This window comes from Scylla paramamosain, unplaced genomic scaffold (assembly GCF_035594125.1).
Source record: "Scylla paramamosain isolate STU-SP2022 unplaced genomic scaffold, ASM3559412v1 Contig20, whole genome shotgun sequence".
In the NCBI taxonomy this organism is placed as follows: Eukaryota; Metazoa; Arthropoda; class Malacostraca; order Decapoda; family Portunidae; genus Scylla; species Scylla paramamosain.
In genome coordinates this window covers 520,001-540,254 of record NW_026973685.1, presented here as the reverse complement: position 1 = coordinate 540,254, position 20,254 = coordinate 520,001, and the positions used below count along the sequence as shown (strand labels likewise).

General features: G+C 41.5%; 2 long non-coding RNA genes across 4 annotated transcripts in view; one reads left to right on the top strand and one right to left on the bottom strand.

The window, feature by feature from the left end:
- Positions 1 to 2,937: 2,937 nt before the first annotated feature.
- Positions 2,938 to 20,254, bottom strand: part of LOC135097439 (uncharacterized) — a 60,361-nt gene continuing 43,044 nt past the window's right edge. Inside the window, exons 6-8 of one of the 3 annotated variants that reach the window (XR_010265703.1) lie at positions 17,956 to 18,126; positions 5,091 to 5,274; positions 2,938 to 3,000 (exon numbers count right to left, since the gene is read on the bottom strand). This is a non-coding gene — a long non-coding RNA (uncharacterized LOC135097439). Of the gene's footprint in view, positions 3,001 to 5,090; positions 5,275 to 17,955; positions 18,127 to 20,087 lie in introns of those variants that run through there. The other 2 variants (XR_010265704.1, XR_010265702.1) reach the window with 2 other exon arrangements.
- LOC135097441 (uncharacterized) overlaps positions 10,031 to 20,254 on the top strand; it is a 10,707-nt gene continuing 483 nt past the window's right edge. Inside the window, exons 1-2 of the long non-coding RNA XR_010265706.1 lie at positions 10,031 to 11,161; positions 18,364 to 18,427. This is a non-coding gene — a long non-coding RNA (uncharacterized LOC135097441). The remainder of the gene's footprint in view (positions 11,162 to 18,363; positions 18,428 to 20,254) is intronic.

Sequence of the window (20,254 nt, the reverse complement as noted above, 5' to 3'; positions counted from 1 at the left end):
TTGTTACCACCCATTCACGCTCATTTTGATTCCTACCAGCCATTCTTATCGCCCACACAACTTGCAATCCATTCCTGTCTGTCATTCTCATGCATCTCTTCCTCCATTTGCTTCCACTTTCATTCCACAGGTACACCTTCCTTGCTATCCTTGCATCATCCATTCTGTCAAGCCTAATCTTGTACCTAAGTGTGGCTTTTGTCAGTCTTTCTCTGAAGGTGCTCCATCCCATGTCACCTCTCAAGGCTTCAACTGCTGTGCACCTCGGTGCACTCAGTGCCATCCTTGCTACTTTGTTCTGGCCCACTTCTAACTTATCAATTTCACTTTCATTTCATGCAATCACATCCATACCATACATTATACATGGCACAGCCACACTCTTCCACACTTCTCTCAACACATCATACTTACTTGCTCTCATCCTTGCCGCGCTTCCCAATCGACCTACCCACTGGTTTAGCATACTTATCTTTTCATTCTTTGCCTTTGCACACCCACTAGGACTCATCCACATCCCTAAGTACTTGTATTCTTGCACCTGTCTCAACTCATTCTCTCCAAGTCTCCATACCACATTACTTTCATCCTCTGATCTATTCACAATCATTACTTTGCTTTTCTCACAGCTAAACCTTACTCCAAAGTCTTTACCATAGCCATCCACTACATCCAACAAACTTTGAAGCTCATCTGCCGATTCACTTATAACAACTACATCATCTGCATAAAGGAGCACACATACTTTATCATTCCCCACACTTACCCCTACATTCATTCTTCTCATCCTGGCTGCTAGCTCCTCTGTATACAGGCTAAAAAGGGTTGGTGACAATATACAGCCCTGCCTAACTCCTCTCTCACTCTTCACCCAGTCTGTTTCTATGTCTCCTAGCCTGTATCTAGCTCTTGTGTCCACATACATACTTTGCACTACGTTAACTATCTTTGCACTCAATCCAATCTTTTCTAAGACTCTACCTAACATTTCTCTGTTCACTCTATCATAAGCTTTCTCTATATCCAAAAAACCTAGGTACAATTTACCCCCATCCTTCTTTTTCTTCTCAATCATTTCATTCACCACAAACATATTGTCCTCAGCTCTCCTGTCCCTACGAAAACCATTCTGTTCTTCACCCAGCACTCCAGCTCTCTCAATCCATTTACACAGTCTCTCATTCAACACTGCACTGAAAACTTTACCTACTGTATTCACTAATGCAATTGGCCTGTAGTTCTTCAGCTCATTCTTACTCTTAAATCCTCCCTTATGTAACAGACACACTCGGCTCTCATTCCACTTTCTTGGCACTCTCTCTTCATCCCACACTCGGTTGAATAACTCAGTCATTCTGTCTATCACTACCTCCCCACCATTCTTGTAGAACTCATAGGGTATATCATCTGGACCTGCTGCCTTGCCATTCTTCTGCCTTCTCACACACCTCTCCACTTCATCCCTACTGATTCTTTCATCCAGTTCATCTGCATTCTTCCTTTCCAGTGTTACACATTCTTCTCTCACACTAAACATCTCACCTACCCCACCTACTTCTTCCCAGAACCCTTTGATTGCCTCCCTGATTCCATCCTTCTCTGTTATAACTACACCCTCCACTTTTAGACTCTCCACACCAACACTGCCTGACATATTCTCACCTCTCATGAACTTGTACCATTCACGGCCACCTTCCATACCTTTCTCCCTTAAAGATTGAATCACGCTCCTTTCACTCTTCACTTTAGCATTCATTATCATTCGTCTCGTCAACCGCTGCTGCTTCACATACGCTGCCCATGCATTCAGATACTCATTCTCTGCCTCATCGCTTTCATGCCTCTTTTTCCTCAGCCATCTACACTGTCTACTCATTCTCTTTCGCTCCTTCCTAGCCGCTCTGATTTCATCATTCCACCATGGTTTACATACATTCTTTCTTCTACCTACTCTCACAAACCCTATCTGGTTCTCAGCAGCACCCCTCACGTCCTCAACCAGTTTCTCATTCAGATGCTCCACGTCATGCACACTTTCGTCGTCCCAGCTTCTCTCACTCAGATCAACCTGAAAGTTCTCCCACCCTACATCTCTCAGTCTCCACTTCTTTTTCTTACTTGCCACTTTCACTTCATTCCCACCCTGCATCAAGCACTCCACAACCAGCATGTTGTGATCGGACACAATATCAACCAAACCATCCTCATCTATCCACATGTGCGACACAATTTCACGCATTCTTCCATTCACCAACATGTAGTCAATTGCCGATTCCTGTTCTCTTGCACTCCAAGTCACACGCCCCTCTGCCAAAGTAACGTTCAGATTTTCCAGCTCCAGTTCATCAACAAACTCTCCAAGCATTTCACCATTCCTGTTCACCTGTTCCCCCAGTATTCCCACATGTGCATTCATGTCACCCATAACTAGCACTCTCTCCTCTCCATGCTCTCTCACAACTTTCTTAAGTATGTCATACTTCCTCCTATTTTCCCTCTCTGCTCTTTCACTCATGACAGTCATGTACGCTACCACCAATACCACCTTCTCTGGTCTGCCACAACCATCCATGCATTCCACTCTTACTGCAAGCACATCCTCACTACTTGTACACTCCCCCACATCAATCTCCTCTACTTTCAGTCCTCTTTCTTTCTTGTAGAGTAGGGCTACGCCTCCTCCCAGTGTTTCCTGTGCCTTACGCCCCTTTCCAATCATAACATACTCGCATCCCTCCATTCGTACATCATCTCTCAGGCGAGTCTCAGTGAGCCCGACTAAGTCGAACCTCCACTCCCTGAGCTCCTTGCATACATCCTCAAACTTGCCCACACCCCATCCTCTCACATTCATACAGCCAATCTTCACACATTTACTTGCCTGGTTAGTCTCTTTTCTTCCATGTTCTTCTGCCTCGCCCTCATCCACTCTCGATCTTGATCTTGATGGTACAGGTAGCTCGGGATCACTCTTAAGCCAGGCCTTTGGATCGGCAACTCCTGTAGAAGGGGGAAAAAAAAAATAACAAACAGCATCATCTACAGTAACTGTTCGTACATCTGGCACGCCACATTCTCTCCAGAAACTGTTTCACCGCCTCAGTCATCCTTTCATTCGTCTCTCTACACAGTCCCAGCAACACCATCCACTCCTTTCCTGTCTTCTCCACTCTTTCATTCCTATCATGCCCTAACTCAGTCAGTATCACTTGCATCATCTCATTCCTGTCTCTGGAATACTTCACACATTCCACCACCACATGTCCCACCGTCTCATCCTCTCCCATGTCACACATCCGGCACACTTTGCTGCGGGACTCAGACCACCTGTAACTCCTTGCATTCACATCCATACACTGTGCCCTCGCTCGGAAGAGATCACGGCCCAGGCTTCCATCATACTACCTTTCATACCTTGGGGCCCCTTTCTCCTTGTACCATTCCAGGGTCTTCTTTCTTTCCGTCTCATTCTTCCATTCATTCAGTCCCACACATTTCACTTCTTTGTCTATCTCATTCTTCCATTTTCTCACATCCCAGTCAGCTCCCACTCTGCCTCTTGTTACCACCCATTCAATCTCATTTTGATTCCTCCCAGCCATTCTCATCGCCTACACAACTTATAAGCCAATCCTGTCTGTCATTCTCATGCACCTCTTCCACCATTTGCTTCCACTTTCAATCCACAGGTACACCTTCCTTGCTATTCTTGAGTCATCCATTTTCTCAAGCCTAATCTTGTATCTAAATGGTCTCTCTAGTTTACAATTTTGAATCTTGATCTTTGTCTGGCATCTTTTGGGAGTTTTTTGAAGCTTCTTTTTTTATATATGTTTTTAATATACTTTTCGAATAGTGTTGAAAGTAAATTGTGGGGAATTTAATGGGCTATCATGGTGTACTATTGGTTTTGTTTTTTTGCCGGTAGTTATTTAGATATTCAGAAAAATGTTGAAGGTATTTGGGTGTCTTAGAATTTTATATATATATATATATATATATATATATATATATATATATATATATATATATATATATATATATATATATATATATATATATATATATATATATATATATATATATATATATATATATATATATATATATATATATATATATATATATATATATATATATATATTTGTTTTTGTTTTTGTTTTTCTCTTTATTAACTAACTTGTAATTGGTGATGGTGATAGTCAGAGATGAGGAATTTAATGGACTATCATGGTGTACTACTACATTTTCTTTTCGTCTGTTAGTTATTTAGATATTGTGAAAAATGTTGAAACTATTTAGGTGTCTCAAAATTAGAATTGCTATATATTTTTCAACTTTTATCCTTATTAACTAATTTGTAATTGGTGATGGCGATAGTCAGAGATGAACAATTTAACGGACTACCATGGTGCACTATTAGTTCTGCTTTTTGACTGATAGTTATTTACATATTTAGAGAAATATTACATAAAAGTTAAACAATTTTTTCTCCCTCCTCCTCCTCCTCATCATCATCATGTTTCTCTTCTTCCTATTATAATTACTACTAATGTGTGTGTGTGTGTGTGTGTGTGTGTAATAATAATAAGAAGAAGAAGAACAAGAACAAGAACAAGAACAACAAGAACAAGAATAAGATGATGGTGATAATGAAGACACACATATATAGAAGACATACTAAAACCTCCCTTAAAAGACATACGTTTTCTCTAATTACGTCACTTATTTAAGAAACATAAGGTCGAGCATCCTACAAATTTACTTACACGTAAAAATTATAAATATAGCTCTTTCTCTGACTTCTCCCACTTAAACATAATAATTAGTAGTATTAAACATCACAGAATAGTAGATTTAAATAGTATATACAAGTGAAACTATAAAAAACTCGTATAATAGCAATAAACAGGAGTAACGAAGTACAGTCTAGTGTCCCTTAAAATACATACGTTTTCTCTAATTACGTCACGCCTTTAAGAAACAAAGTCGAGAATCTTTGCAATTACGTTTACAAAATGGACCATATTGACATTACACGCATAACTACTATTACTAATACTATTACTACAACTACTACTACTACTTACAGCCACTTCTATCACCGAAATAGTTGTACCACGTAACTTTCAGGTCTCCTTGTTCACCGATAGTCCAGCACACTACAAGGGCAGCCTGATAGTCCAAGAAGTCACCACAAACGTGTGACCATTCACTACTCCTGCTACTACTGCCATGCTGGTGGTGGTGGTGGTGGTGGTTGTTGATGCAAATCTGATGGAGAATAAAGATAATAGTAGGTAATAGTAGTAGTAGTAGTAGTAGTAGTAGTAGTAGTAGTAGTAGCGTTAGTAGTAGTAGTAGTAGTTTCAAGACACTTATTCATCAATTTTTGACTACTGCTTTGACCCTTTTATGGGACTGGCATTTCAGTGGGCATTTTTTTTATTGGATTTTTGTTGCCCTTGGCCAGTGTCCCTCCTACATAAAAAAAAAAAGTAGTAGGAGTAGTAGTAGTAGTCCGTGTTTCGTTTTCTTCACCCGTGTTACGTTTTCTTCGTCCCTGTTTGCCTTACGCCCATCTTCGCATCTTCCACTGCTCTACTTTGTGTCAGAAACAAATCTCATTCTTCTACTTACTTTACCGCTGTCTCTGCATCATTATTTTGTTGTCTTTCATTCCTATTATACTTCTAGTTTCTTCTAATCCCTTGGTGTCCCTTTGTCGCTTTCTGTTCTTCCTTTATCACCAGTTTCTGTTGTCCTCATTCCTTTTTCTAAGTTTCATTAATTGCTCTCTTTCATTCCTCTCATTTTATACCTCTAATTTATCCCTTTTGTAGTTCCCTGGTGTCTCTCTGTTTCTCTCTGTGTCTCTTTTATCACCAGTTCCTGCTGCTGTCACTCCCCTTCCTCTCCTGACCAGTTATTCACCACCACTCTTGTTTCTTGCCATTCCTCGTTACTCAGTCATTCTTAATCACTCCCTGTCGTTTCTTGCCGCTGGTTATCATTCCGCGTCATTCTCAGTCATTCCTAATTCCTCTCTGTGATCTCTTGGCACTCTTTAGGATTACGTGTCATTACCACTCATTCCTAATCATTCCTTGTCGTTTCTTGGCACTGCTAGTCATTCCTTGTCACTCGCAGTCATTTTTCACCTCTCTCAATAACTTTTTTGTCTTTCCTTATCATCTCTTATCACTTTAAGTCATTTCAGTCAACTCCATATAATTTCATAATTTCAAAACACTCCTAGTTGCTCATATTTTTTTATACTCCTCACTCCAGAAGCCTCCCAGCCACTCTCATTTTCATACCTCGTCACTCCAGAACACTCCAAATCACTCACGTTTTCATATCTCGTCACTCCAGAACACTCCAAATCACTCATTTTCATACCTCGTCACTCCAGAACACTCCAAATCACTCACGTTTTCATACCTCGTCACTCCAAAACACTCCAAATCACTCCCATTTTCATTCCTCTTCACTCCAAAGCACTCCTATAGTCACTCCCTGTCAAACATTGTCACTCCTTGTTCATCTTCACCATCTCCAGACACTCCCCAACCCCTCCAAGTCTTTCAGTCACTCGTACTCACTCCACACGCCTGTCTTTCCTCATTTTTTTGTCTCGTACTAATACCCAACACACCAATGGTACCCTAATCTCTCCCCCAAGCCTCCCATCCACGTGTCGGTTTCCTCATCGTCTCCTTGCACTTCTCTCCCTCCCGTTCTCATCTTGATTACTGGGAGAGGCAGTGTCGCAGTGGCCCAGTCAAGGGTGCGTCTGTGTTTAGCCTTCAGCCTTTCAAGTTCCGACTAATAGATTCTGGTCTTTTTTTTTTCTGTTTAACTCCTTCATTTGCGTCCGTGTGATGGAGGTCAAGTGATTTGGTGCAAAGGGCCTCGCTTCCACTTGATTTGCTACGTTTGACCTGCGACGCGTGTGACTTGAAGTGGCGGGGAGTTGAGAGGTTTAAAAGCTCCGTCCGTCAGTTTTCCCTCTTGACTGCTTAAGTGGCAAAGTGGCAGCGTTTAATTAGGATGATTTTGAACGAAAGGCTGTGGAAATCTTGCTACTCCCTTTCCTATTCTTTCTCCATGATTAGCTGTGTCTCTCTCTCTCTCTCTCTCTCTCTCTCTCTCTCTCTCTCTCTCTCTCTCTCTCTCTCTCTCTCTCTCTCTCTCTCTCTCTCTCTCTCTCTCTATCTATCTATCTATCTATCTCTTTATTTGATTAACCTCTTCTCATTTCTCTTCTTTTCTTCCTTTCTTGTGTTACTCTTCATTTCCTTGCTTACCTCTAATTTCTATATTTTCTTATCTTCCTCTCTCTTCTTACTCTTCCTTCCATTGCTTATTTTTCCTGTTCTCTTTTCCTTTCTTCCTTTCTTTCCTTACCCTTCCTTTCTTTGCCTACCTCTAATTTCGCTTTTATTATCTTCCTTTCTCTTCTTTATCTTCCTTTCCTTGCTTATCTCTCCTGTTCTGTTTTCCGTTCTTCCTTTCTGTTCTTACTCCCTTTCCTTGCCTATCTCTACTTCTCTCTCATATTATCCTCCTCTCTCTCTGCTAACCTGTCTCTCTACTTACTCTTCCTTCTCTTCTTTGCCTCTCATCCTCTTTTCCTACCTGTCTTTCTTTTTTTTACTCTTCCTTTCTTCTAATTTCTCTCTTGTTACCTTCCTCCCTCCCCCCCTTGCCTCTCATTTCCTCCTGTTACATATCTTTACAGACTTAACAATTAACAAGTGAAATTGGAGTAGCTTTTTATCTCTCTCTCTCTCTATCTCTCTTCTTCCTCTTCTTCCTCCTCTTCCTCCTCCTCCTCTTAGACTTAATTCTTTATTACTTTCCTCTCAAATTCATGTGGTTTTCCTATGCAACATTTTTTTTTTTTCTGGGCAGTATTGGTTAGAGTGATGAGAGTGGTGGGGAGGAGCCTCTGTATTATCCTGTCTCTTCCACTAATAGCGTAGAATAGTTACCGAAACAGTTTAGTAAGGAGCTCTGTTGCTGTTTGGACTTTCTTTGTATTCCTTTGTATTCGTCCTTTTCCTCCTCCTTCTCCTCCTTCTCCGGCAATATAACCAACCAGCCGGACAGATAGACAGAGAGAGAGAAAGAGAGACAGAGAGAAGGACACACAGAGGAGGGTTTAGAAAAAGACTCGGGAAGAAAAAGTCCAAGACATCCTTTTCTTATCTCATTGAGTGTCCGTCTGCACGGCTCTTCAAACAACGCGAGGAAGAGCAGGAGGAGGAGAAAGAAGAGGAGGAGGTGGAGGAGGAGGAGGGGGAGGAGGAGAAAGAGGACGAGGAAGAGAATAGATCAGTGAAAGACTTTGTGTTGAAGTATTTTTTTCTTTCTCTCTCTTAGTGGTTAAAATGGCGGGTAGTTACGAGGAAGAGGAGGAGGAGGAGGAGGAGGACCACGAGGAGGAGGAGGAGTTGAAGTTGTAAAACGTCACTGAAAAATCTGAGAAAACTGATAGTTTTTTTTTTCCGTTCCTCCTCCTCCTCCTCCTCCTCCTTCTCCTCCTCCTCCTCCTCTTGGTCGTCTGTCATTATATTTCCTCGCCTCCCTGACTCTGGCCCTCGCTCTCCCAATCAGAAAGGCTTGTCAAGTCATCCGTTTGTCTGAAGCGTGGAAATGATGGATGATTGTCGCCTTTCAAACAGACACACACACACACACACACACACACACACACACACACACGCACAGATAGACACACAGACCGACACTTAAGGTTCACGTTGAGTGTTAAATGAGTGTTTTCCGTTTGTCGTTCTTGGAAAGTTCAATCATACAGGAAAGAATTGAGTTTTCTTCTTCTTATAATTATTATTATTATTATTTTTTCTTTTTTTCTTCCTTTCAGGTCTCCTATTTCTCTACCTAAAAAAAAAAAAATGACATTGTAGTTTTATTTAGACAATTGACAGACAGATATGTGTTTCAGTTCTATGTGTTATTTTCTTTATTATTCATTTGTATAAATTTTGTTACTCGTGTATTTTGCAGTATGTGATTCGTCATTTTGTCTATAAAGTGTGTGTGTGTGTGTGTGTGTGTGTGTGTGTGTGTGTGTGTGTGTGTGTGTGTGTGTGTGTGTGTGTGTGTGTGTGTGTGTGTGTGTGTGTTTAAGTCATTCACACGCACCCCCAGGAAATAAAATAAAATAAAAAAGTTTAATTAACGCCATGAAAAACAGATTTGCCAAAGATAACTTGGTCTGAAGATGAACAAGCCTTAAGCGCGTCTGTTATGAGCAGCAAACTTTTCTAATTAAGCTTTTTTTCTTTTCTTTTTCTTTTTTTTTTTTACTCGAGCATAAAATGAGAGTAATGGTCTAAAGATAAGCAATCATTGGCGATTTCATTAAACGGCATTTAATTTGCACCAAGAGAGAGAGAGAGAGAGAGAGAGAGAGAGAGAGAGAGAGAGAGAGAGAGAGAGAGAGAGAGAGAGAGAGAGAGAGAGAGAGAGAGAGAGAGAGAAACTTAAATTTACATATGCATTGTTTAATAAGTTTTAAAATTTTTCTTTTATCTGTCTTTGAAACTCTTCTCAAACCTTTTTTTCCCATCTCATCCTTCTCTCCTTCTCTTTCTTTCCTTCCCTTCCCTTCCTAAATTCTTTCCTCCTTGCCCCATTCCTCTTTCCTTTTTTCCTTCCCATTCCTCCTTGTCCCAGTTCTTTCCTCCGTCCCCTTCCTTTCTTCTGCACTTTTTTCCTGTCTTTTCCTTCTTTTCTCCATTTTCTCTCTTCTCTGCACCTTTTCTCCCTCTTCCATTCATCTTTTCTCCATTTCCTCTCTTCTTTATTATTTTCTTGTATTTTCCCTCCTGTCTATATTATTTTCCTTTTCTATACCCTTTTCTTCCTATCTTCCCCTTTTTTCTTCATTCCCTTCTTTTCTTACGTCCTTTCTTCCCTGTCCCATCCTTCTTTCCTCCATTCCCTCCCATTTCCTCCTTCTCTGATCCCTCACACAAGCTTCTCTCATCTCCATCATCTGCCCTCATTGTCCTAAGTATTCCTTCCTTACCCATTTTCTTTCCTCCTAAACCTTTTTCATCCCTCTTTTCTTCCCTCCGTCAATTAATCAGTTCAACTTTTCCTTAGTTTTTTTTTTCCCTTCCCTACTGATTTGTTTCCCCATCGCCAATTAGACACCACGGGAAAAATACATCGAGGGACACTTTTGTTCCCCATCAGCATCAGAGGAAGGAAGTAAATACCACTGATTGTAACAAAACATGGCCTCCTCTGCTCTCCTGGGACCGTCCTGGTGAGAGAGAGAGAGAGAGAGAGAGAGAGAGAGAGAGAGAGAGTGGGGGTGGTGGGGCTCGTGGGGAAGGGATAGAGATGGGGAGAATCGAAGTCAGTTTCCAGGGAGGTAATAGAGAAGGGGACTTTTTATGCAAGAGGGGCACTGGTCAAAGGCAACAAAATATATACCTATGAAAAGAAAGAGCCAAAAAAGTTTAACACAAATGAGAGAAGTGTCTTGAGACCTCGCTCTCGAAAGAATTCAATTTATAGGAAGGGGGAAATACAGAAGCAGGCAGGGAGTTCCAGAGTTTACCAGAAAAAGGGATGAAAGATTGAAAATACTGGTTAACTTTTGCATTAGAGAGGTGGACAGAATAGGGGTGAGCAAAAGTAGAAAGTCGTGTGCAACGAGGGCGCGGGAGGATGGAAGGCATGCAGTTAGCAAGATCAGAAGAACAGTTGACGAGAAAATAGCGATAGAAGATAGCAGGAGATGCAACATTGCGGGGAAGAGAGAGAGGCTGAAGACATTCAGTTAGAGGAGAGGAGCTGGTAAGACGAAAGGCTGGTCTGGTCTGGGGGGACAGTCTCGTTAGGGGGACAGTAACCTGATGAAGCGAGCAAACACGCGGTTCAAGATTGTCCCAGAAACGAGTAATCATTGGTGACCGTCCTTAGCTCGGGACAGGACCATCAGCTGGGCGGCGGCGGTAGTGGTGGCGACGGCGGTTGTGGTGGTAAGGTTAAACGAAGAGGAAGAAAAGGAAGAGAAGTAAAAGGAAAAGCCAGAGGAGGAGAAAGAAAAATAGAAGAAGGCGCGAGAGAAGGAGATGAGGAGGAGAAGGAGGAAAGCGCTATAGAAGAAAGAAGAGTAAGTAGAGAAGTAATGATGGGTGTTGGAGTGCCCTTCTCTCTCTCTCTCTCTCTCTCTCTCTCTCTCTCTCTCTCTCTCTCTCTCTCTCTCTCTCTCTCAAGTGTGTCGGTGTGTAGTAAATATTTAAGAGAGTTCTTAAAGAAAATAGATCGCTGAGAGAGAAAAAAAGAATGTCAAACAAAGAGGACAAAGAAAAAATCAATAACTTTGCTTCCTCCTTCCTTCCTTCCTTCCTTCTTTCAACCTTTCCTTCAGCATATTCCTCCATCACTTCTTCCTTCATATCTCCTCTCCTTTAACCCGTTTACTCCTCATCCCTTTTATATTTTTATCTCCTCCTTCCTCTTCCTCCTCCTTCTCCTCCTTGCCAAAATAACATTGCCTTCCTAATATCCTTCATCCCCCTACCCACCCCCCAATATCCTCAGTATCCTTTTGTGTCCCACGCTTCCTAACCTCCCTGCCCCATCCTTCCCCTTCCTTCATCCTTCTCCATACACTCCGGCCTCGCTTCTTATAAACAGACGAAGACGAAGCCAAAGTCAAGAAGCCGAACACACACATACTTCCGAACGAGGGCAGTGGTGGTGGTGGTGTTGGTGGTTGTGTTTAGTGATTGAGAATATTGGTATCAGGCAAGTTGGTTGTGTGTGTGGGGGAGAAAATACTTATATTAAGGTGAGCAGTGAGACAGGTATTGGTGCTTGGGTCGTGATGGTGGTGGTGCTTGTGGTGGTGATGATGGTGATGGCGGTTGTCTGTTCTCTTTGTGTTTTATTGTTTATTTATTTATTTATTTATTTATTTATTCATGTCATTTGGCCCTTTTGTTTGTTTTGATTGTTACTATTGCATGTATTATGCATTAATCTATTTATTCGATAATAGTAGTAGTAGTAGTAGTAGTAGTAACAGTAATAGTAGTAGTAGTAGTAGTAGTAGTAGTAGTAGTAGTAGTAGTAACAGTAATAGTAGTAGTAGTAGTAGTAGTAGTAGTAGTAGTAGTAGTAGTAGTAGTGCTAAAGCAATAACAGAGAGAGAGAGAGAGAGAGAGAGAGAGAGAGAGAGAGAGAGAGAGACCAGAGGAACCATGAATCTATCAACTTTCCACTCTCTCTCTCTCTCTCTCTCTCTCTCTCTCTCTCTCTCTCTCTCTCTCTCTCTCTCTTCTTCTTCCTACTATTTTTTTTCCTCTACTCCTCCTCTTCCTCCTCTTCCTTCTTTGCCTCTCTTCATACTCATCTTTCTCCTCCTCTTTATCTTCCTTTTCCTTCTCCTCGTCCTACTTCTCTTCCTCTTTTTCTTTCTCCTCGTCTTACTCTTCCTCTTCTTCTTCCTCTTCCTCCTCCTCCTCCTCTTCCTCCTTTTCCTTCTCCTCGTCCTACTCCTCCTCCTCCCCTTTTTCCTTCTCCTCCTCTTTCTCCTCTTCCTCCTCCTTTTCCTTATCCTTCTCGTCTTACTCCTCCTCCGCTCTCACTTCTTTCTGCTTCCCCACTCTCTCTTTCTCATTTACGTTTGTGTGTGTGTGTGTGAGAGAGAGAGAGAGAGAGAGAGAGAGAGAGAGAGAGAGAGAGAGAGAGAGAAAGTATGGGCCAGTATTTACTGTACAATAGGTGTCTTCAACACGAGAGAGAGACATGAGAGCAGGCACGGCTGGCAGCGAGGGGGCGCGCGGCGTTTGCCTGGGAACAAAATGGCGTCCCATCTCCCACTTGTCGCTACTCACAATATTGGTGCTCGATAAGGAGTGAGTGGCGGCCATCTTGCAAATCAATGAATTACAGATAATGTGGTATTTGAACGTTAACTAAAGAAATACTGAATTAACCTAAATACTATATTAGTGATGGTTTGCATTCTCTCTCTCTCTCTCTCTCTCTCTCTCTCTCTCTCTCTCTCTCTCTCTCTCTCTCTCTCTCTCTCTCTCTGCGTGTGTGGACATCTGGTTCTCCTACACGTTCTCATCGCAATACTCTTCCAGTAAATCCATGAACAAAAAATATTTCTATAAAAAATATATTTTATGACAATATGTGTGTGTGTGTGTGTGTGTGTGTGTGTGTGTGTGTGTGTGAAGAGGCAAGGAAGTGTTTATTGGCGTTGCCTTACACACACTGTATTCACACTGTGCACGTGTCTGACTCTGCCTCAGTGTGTCAGGCCGAAGCTGCCACACAGACACTTGTTTTTCCTTTTTAAGGCTTCCTCTCATCACACCGTGACACCTGATCACTATTATACAGGCACTGGTGCCACTGATACTAGTGGTAGTGGTAGTAGTGGTGGTGGTACGAGTAGTAGTAGCAGTTGTAGTAGTAGTAGTAGTAGTAGTAGTAGTAGTAGTAGTACCAGAAGTAGTAATGGAGGTGGTAGTAGTAGTAGTAGTAGTAGTAGTAGTAGTAGTAGTAGTAGTAGTAGTAGTAGTAGTAGCAATGGTGGTGATAATAGCAGTAGTAGTAGTAGTAATGGTGGTAGTAGTGATAGTTCTAGTGGTGGTATTAGTAGTAGTAGCAGTAGTAGTAGTAGTAGTAGCAACGGTGGTAGTAGTAGTAGTAGTAGTAGTAGTAGTAGTAGTAGTAGTAGTAGCAGCTGTAGTAATGGTGGTGGTAGTAGTACTAGTCTCTTCTAGACAGGGTGGAATCAAAAGCTTTTCGTCTCATCAACTCCTCTCCTCTAACTGACTGTCTTCAGTTTCTCTCTCACCGCTGCAATGTTGCATCTCTAGCTGTCTTCTACCGCTATTTTCATGCTAACTGCTCTTCTGATCTTGCTAACTGCATGCCTCCTCTCCTCCCGCGGCCTCGCTGCACAAGACTTTCTTCTTTCTCTCACCCCTATTCTGTCCACCTCTCTAACGCAAGAGTTAACCAGTATTCTCAATCATTCATCCCTTTCTCTGGTAAACTCTGGAACTCCCTGCCTGCTTCTGTATTTCCACCTTCCTATGACTTGAATTCCTTCAAGAAGGACGATTCAAGACACTTATCCTTCAATTTTTGGCTTCCACTTTGGACCCTTTTATGGGACTGGCATTTCAATGGGCATTTTTTTTTATTCGACTTTTGTTGCCCTTGGCCAGCGTCCTTCCTTCATAAAAAGTAGTAGTAGTAGTAGTAGTAGTAATGGTAGTGGTGCTAGTAGTAGCAGTACTAGTAGCAGCAGCAGTAGTAGTAGTGGTAGTAGTAGTAATAGTAGTAGTAATAGCAGAAGTAGTCCCAATAGTCGCAGTAGTATTGACAGTAGTAGCAGTAGTAGAAGTACTCGTATTATTATTATTATTATTATTATTATTATTATTATTATTATTATTATTATGAGTAGTAGTAATAGAAGTAGTAGTAATAGAAGTAGTAGCAGTAATGGTGGTGGTGGTGGTGGTGGTGGTGGTGGTGGTGGTGGTGGTGGTGGTGGTAGTGGTGGTGGTGGTAGTGGTGGTGGTGGTAGTGGTGGTGGTGGTGGTGGTGGTGGTGGTGGTGGTGGTAGTAGTAGTAGTAGTAGCAGTAGAAATAGTAGTAGTAGTAGTAGCAGTAGTCGCAGTAGTATTAACAGTAGTAGCAGCAGTAGTAGTAGTAGTACTAGTATTAGTAGTAGTAGTAGTAGAAGCAGTCACAATCGTAGTAGTAGTAGTAGTAGTAGTAGTAGTAGTAGCAGTAGTCGCAGTAGTATTAACAGTAACAGCAGTTGAAGTACTACTAGTATTAGTAGTAGTCATAATCGTAGTAGTAGTAGTTAGTAGTAGTAGTAGTAGTAGTAGTAGTAGTAGTAGTAGTAGTAGTTATAGCAGTAATAGTAGTAGTAGCAGTGATAATCGTAGTAGAAGAAGCAGCAATACTCGTAATAGTATTAGTAGTAGTAGTAGTAGTAGCAGTGATAATCGTAGTAGTAGTAGAAGTAGCAGTAATACTCGTAATAGTATTAGTAGTAGTAGTAGCAGTGATAATCGTAGTAGTAGTAGAAGTAGCAGTAATAATCGTAATAGTATTAGCAGTAGCAGTAGTAGTAGTAGTAGTAGCAGGCCATGGCGGCAGAAAAGAGTGTCCTTTGTGTGAGTTTGTTTGTCCTTTGTAGTGAAAGAGGAAAGAGTGTTGCGGTAAGTAACAGTGATGGTGTTGGTGACAATGCACACTCATGTTGGCAGCCACACACACACAATTTTGAAGGAGGGAAACAGACAACAGTGGGTGACGGCAAGCAGCCTTAGCGGGTCGCGTGACGTTGTTGCGAGCGTGGCGGAGAGGGAGATGACAGGAAGCAAGGGGCAGGTAGAGGAGGAGGAGGAGGAGGTGACGACAACAACTACTATTACTACTACTATTACTACTGCTACTACTACTACTACTACTACTATTATTTCTACTACAGTTACTACTATTTCTGCTACTGCTACTGGTGCTGCTGCTGCTCCTCCTCCTCCTCCTCCTCCTCCTCCTCCTCCTACTACTACTACTACTACTACTAATAATAATAATAATAATAAAAATAATAATAATAGATTTACTACTATTAGGAGGAGGATACACGGGTGGAGGATGGAGAGAGAGAGAGAGAGAGAGAGAGAGAGAGAGAGAGAGAGAGAGAGAGAGAGAGAGAGAGAGAGAGAGAGCAGGCAAACAACTGTGTGTGTGTGTGTGTGTGTGTGTGTGTGTGTTATAACAAGACAAGTGGCATTAAAAAGCACGTAATTTACTGACAAGCATTGCACGACAACATTACTGCGGTGATTAAAAGTACTCCTGTAAAATGCAACGTGGCATCATACAAGCCAGGCAGGAGGGCAGCGAGGCCCAGCGACCTTGAAAACAGCTGACTGACTCACAAGAGAGAGAGAGAGAGAGAGGGGGAGAGAGAGAGAGAGAGAGAGAGAGTGCACTGTAAGATTTTTTATTTATTTCTGTGAATAAATTACGGTATCCATGAATAGTATTTTTATCTGTAATCCTACACACACACACACACACACACACTAATAATAATAATGATAATAATAATAATAATAATAATAATAATAATAATAATAATAATAATAAATAAAAATAAAAATACTAAAAAATATGAATCAAGGAATGACGGTAAAGCGGACAGGGAGGCTTGCAAGGAAGTAGTAGTTGTAGTATTAGTAGTAGTAGCAGTAGTAGTAGTAGTAGTAGTAGTAGTAGTAGTAGTAATAGTCAAAATAGTAGTATGAGTAGTCGTAACAATAATAATAATAGTCGTAGTAGTACTAGTAGAAGTAGTAGTAGTAACAGTTATCGAAATAGTAGTAGTAGTAGTAGTAGTAGTAGTAGTAGAACTAATATTAGTATTAGTAGTAGAAGTAGAAGTAGAACGAGTATTAGTATTAGTAGTATTAGTAGTAGTAGCAGCAGTAGTAACAGAAGTAATTGTAGTGGCACTGGTAATTGTAGTAGTAGTAGTAGTAGTAGTAGTAGTAGCATTTAGGTAGAGCGAGTGTGAGGTGCGGTTCACACCAGCCAGTCACTGTCACCGCCGTCCGTGACGTCATGAGTGGGGGAGGGAGCGAGGAGAGCAGCTCCTGTGTGGGCGGCGGAAAGGGGAAAGGAGCGTGAGGCGGGTGGGGACCAGAAGGAGTGGATGGTGGGTGGGGGGCGGGAAGGGGAGGATGGCAGGCGGGGAGCTGGAAGGAGTGGGTTGCTGGTAGGGGCCTGGCAGGAGTGGGTGGCGAATGGCGGTTAGGAAGGAGTGGGTTGAAGGGAGGGGAGGAAGGAGTGGGAGGGGGTAAGGGCAGGAAGGCGTGCTGGCAGGTAGTGGCCGTGAAGGGGCTGCTGGCTGGTGGGCGGCCAGTAGCTGCTGCTGGCGGAAGTGGGAAGGAGTGGCTGGCGGGTGGTGGGGAGGGAGAGATTGGGGGGATAGGAGGCGTCTCTGACTTACACAACAAGATGGCGTCCTGTCTGAGATGGTGGCAAGTGTAGTTTCCCGGCCAGCGGCATTATGGGTCTTATAAAACAGGGGGGAGATCTTTCTGTACACAACATGCACATGTACACAACACACGTGTGGCTGTACACCTGGCGGCTACTCAACACACCTGGTACACTACTGGTAGCACACTTCAGGGAGGGCTTGGCCAATCCTGGTTATCTTGACCACCACTAAGTCTATGAGGAGGAACACAATGCGATACACACGCGCACCACACAAGATACGCCGCCACACTGGCTGCAGGCTGAGCGGCGTCCCTTTGGCTCAGTGTTTCGAGGCCGTTCGGTACTTGAGCGACACACAAAAGTCTATTTAATATACAGGGACTTGTTCAACCAACGAACACACTCATATCCACCAAAAAAATAAATAAAATAAATAAAATAAAATAAATAAATAAATAAATAAAATTAATTAAATAATTAAATTATACTAAATTATTAAAATTACTATTGCTTCTACTCTTACTACTACTATTACTGCTACTACTACTACTATTGTGTGTGTGTGATATTATTGATAGCAATCATAATAACAATATAACAACAATTACTACTACTACTATTATTACTACTATTACTACTACTATTACAAATATAAATGCTACTACTGCAACTGTTTTTGCAACAATTCTTAAGGCATTAATATTAATATTCACATAGTAGTAGTAGCAACAGTAGTAGTAGTAGTAGTAGTAGTAGTAGTAGTAGTAGTAGTAGTAGTTGTTGTAGTAGTAGTAGTAGTAGTAGTGAGAAATCATGAATACTACCTCTACCACTACCACTACTACTACTACTACTACCACACAGGCATGCTTATGAAGGTCGTGAACAGTTCCATCTGGTACAAACTTAGCTGTGATGCGAGCAATGGCGCGTCACCTTGGTGGATCCCTGTCAAAGTGTCTTGTGAATTGTCTTTGCACTTCTTTGACATTTTCGTGCCTCCAGTAACACTTTATGACATGTTCTTTCTTCAAAGCTTAGTCTTACTTCTGCCATTATTATTTAGGCCAACTGTTTCTGAAAAAAAAAAAAAAAAAGAATTATAGCGAGTCAAACAGTGAGTACATTTTTGGATGACTCTCTCTCTCTCTCTCTCTCTCTCTCTCTCTCTCTCTCTCTCTCTCTCTCTCTCTCTCTCTCTCTCTCTCTCTGTTTATACAGATAGATACAGATAGATAGATGTACACAGATACAGACTTGTGCTTGTGGAGTATAAATGTAAGAGCATGAAGCACAGTGTGTCTCTCCCCACAGGCACCTCCCGCCTCGCGCCTTCCTTCCTCCCGTCTCCCGGAGTGTACACACCTGCACTCTTGAGGTGAGTACACTTACTCTTTTCTTTCCTTGTAATTGTTTTCACTGTGTTTTCTACTGCACACACTCAGAAAGTAGAAAATGAGGCACTAACGAGGCAAGACTATATACCACAAAAACTGGACACAATCTGTCTATCTACCTGTCTACCTATCTGTCTCTGTCTGTCTGCATCCACATCTGTCCGCCTGTCTATATCCTCACCGGAACAGAGGGCGGAGCTTACGGTTTAGGAAGCTCTCTGTTCAACTGATTTTTGGGTCTTGTCGAGTTGATTACTGTTTGAGAAATGTGTGGGTTTTGGAGCCTTTTGTGTGAAACATCTATATACTTAATAGGGAGGCAAATACTGAACATGTCATGAACTTTATCGAGGAGTCTTTTCAAGCTGGAGTCCACGTCCTGTGAAACGAGGGGAGACCACTCCACTGTGTACTGGTGGGCATCTTTTCCGCCAAAGAAATCATTGCCAAAAATGCATACGGTCCACGCACGCACGCACGCACGCACGCACGCACACACACACACACACACACACACACACACACACACACACATATGTTTAAATGTCTCTCAAACAGCTGGCATTTCAAAAAGAATTGTGGGTAATGTAACAAGTGAAGCAGTGAGTGACACGCAGTGTACTTGACGCTGCCCACATCTCATGCACTGCCTTCCTACATGGGCATCTACATGGCCGTCTTTTTAACAAAAGCAACAAGACGGCAAAATAAAATTCTTCGCTGTACATTTTCCGCAAAGAGTCTGCATCCAAAGCTTCCTCAGCCTTCAGTATTTGCAGGTTTCCCTTCATCCATAAGTACTTCACATTGTTATTAATACATCAAAATCTTGGACATAATGCAATATTCAAATTGGCAGAAAATGTTTCTCACACGAGAAGTAACAACGTTAACCTTATTTGTGCGATACTGACAACAATATTATTCACAAACAGTGTGACAAGTTGGACCAAAATTGTTGTGAACAGTTTGCCTCTTGATAGACAAAGTTCTTCTTACAACTGATAAAATGTTCAAACAAAAAACAGGTTAAAAAGTAACCACTTCATCAACAAAAGCTGTGATTTTGATGCTATTTATTGCAGCCATCGCATTTGTTGCTGTTATCATTATTACTTTTATTATTATTATTATTATTATTATTATTATTATTATTATTATTATTATTATTATGTTGATGTTGTTGTTGTTGTTGTTGTTGGTATTTATTGTTGTTGTTGCCCTAGTTACCAGTATTAGTTATTAATTATGTTTATTAATGCTAGTTACTATTATTTGTTACTAATAATATTCTTATTGGTATTATTATTATTATTATTATTGTTGCTGTTGTTGTTGTTGTTGTTGTTGTTGCTGTTGTTGTTGGTGTAGTTATTAGTATTATTGTTATCACTACTCTTGTTGTTATTGTTATTATCATCATTATTTTATTATTATTACGTTAGTGTGAGACACTTGTATTAGTGTTTATCTTCTCTGTAGCGGCGAGGTACTGCCGCTGTACAATACAATTCATTATGTTGTTGTACATTATAATTTGTTTGCACTCCTGCCCTCTGCTCTACTGTACAATACACCGTCAGAGAGCCTCGGCTCACGTGACTGTGTATTCTATGTACACCTTGAAATACTTTATACAGGTTTGCTTACTTGATTACTTACTTAATTACTTACTTACTTGCACACACACACACACACACACACACACACACACACACACACACACACACACACACACACACACACACACACACACAGTCAAGTCTTGCCTCGTGTTGTCTTGTCAAATGGTTTGGACACAACACACG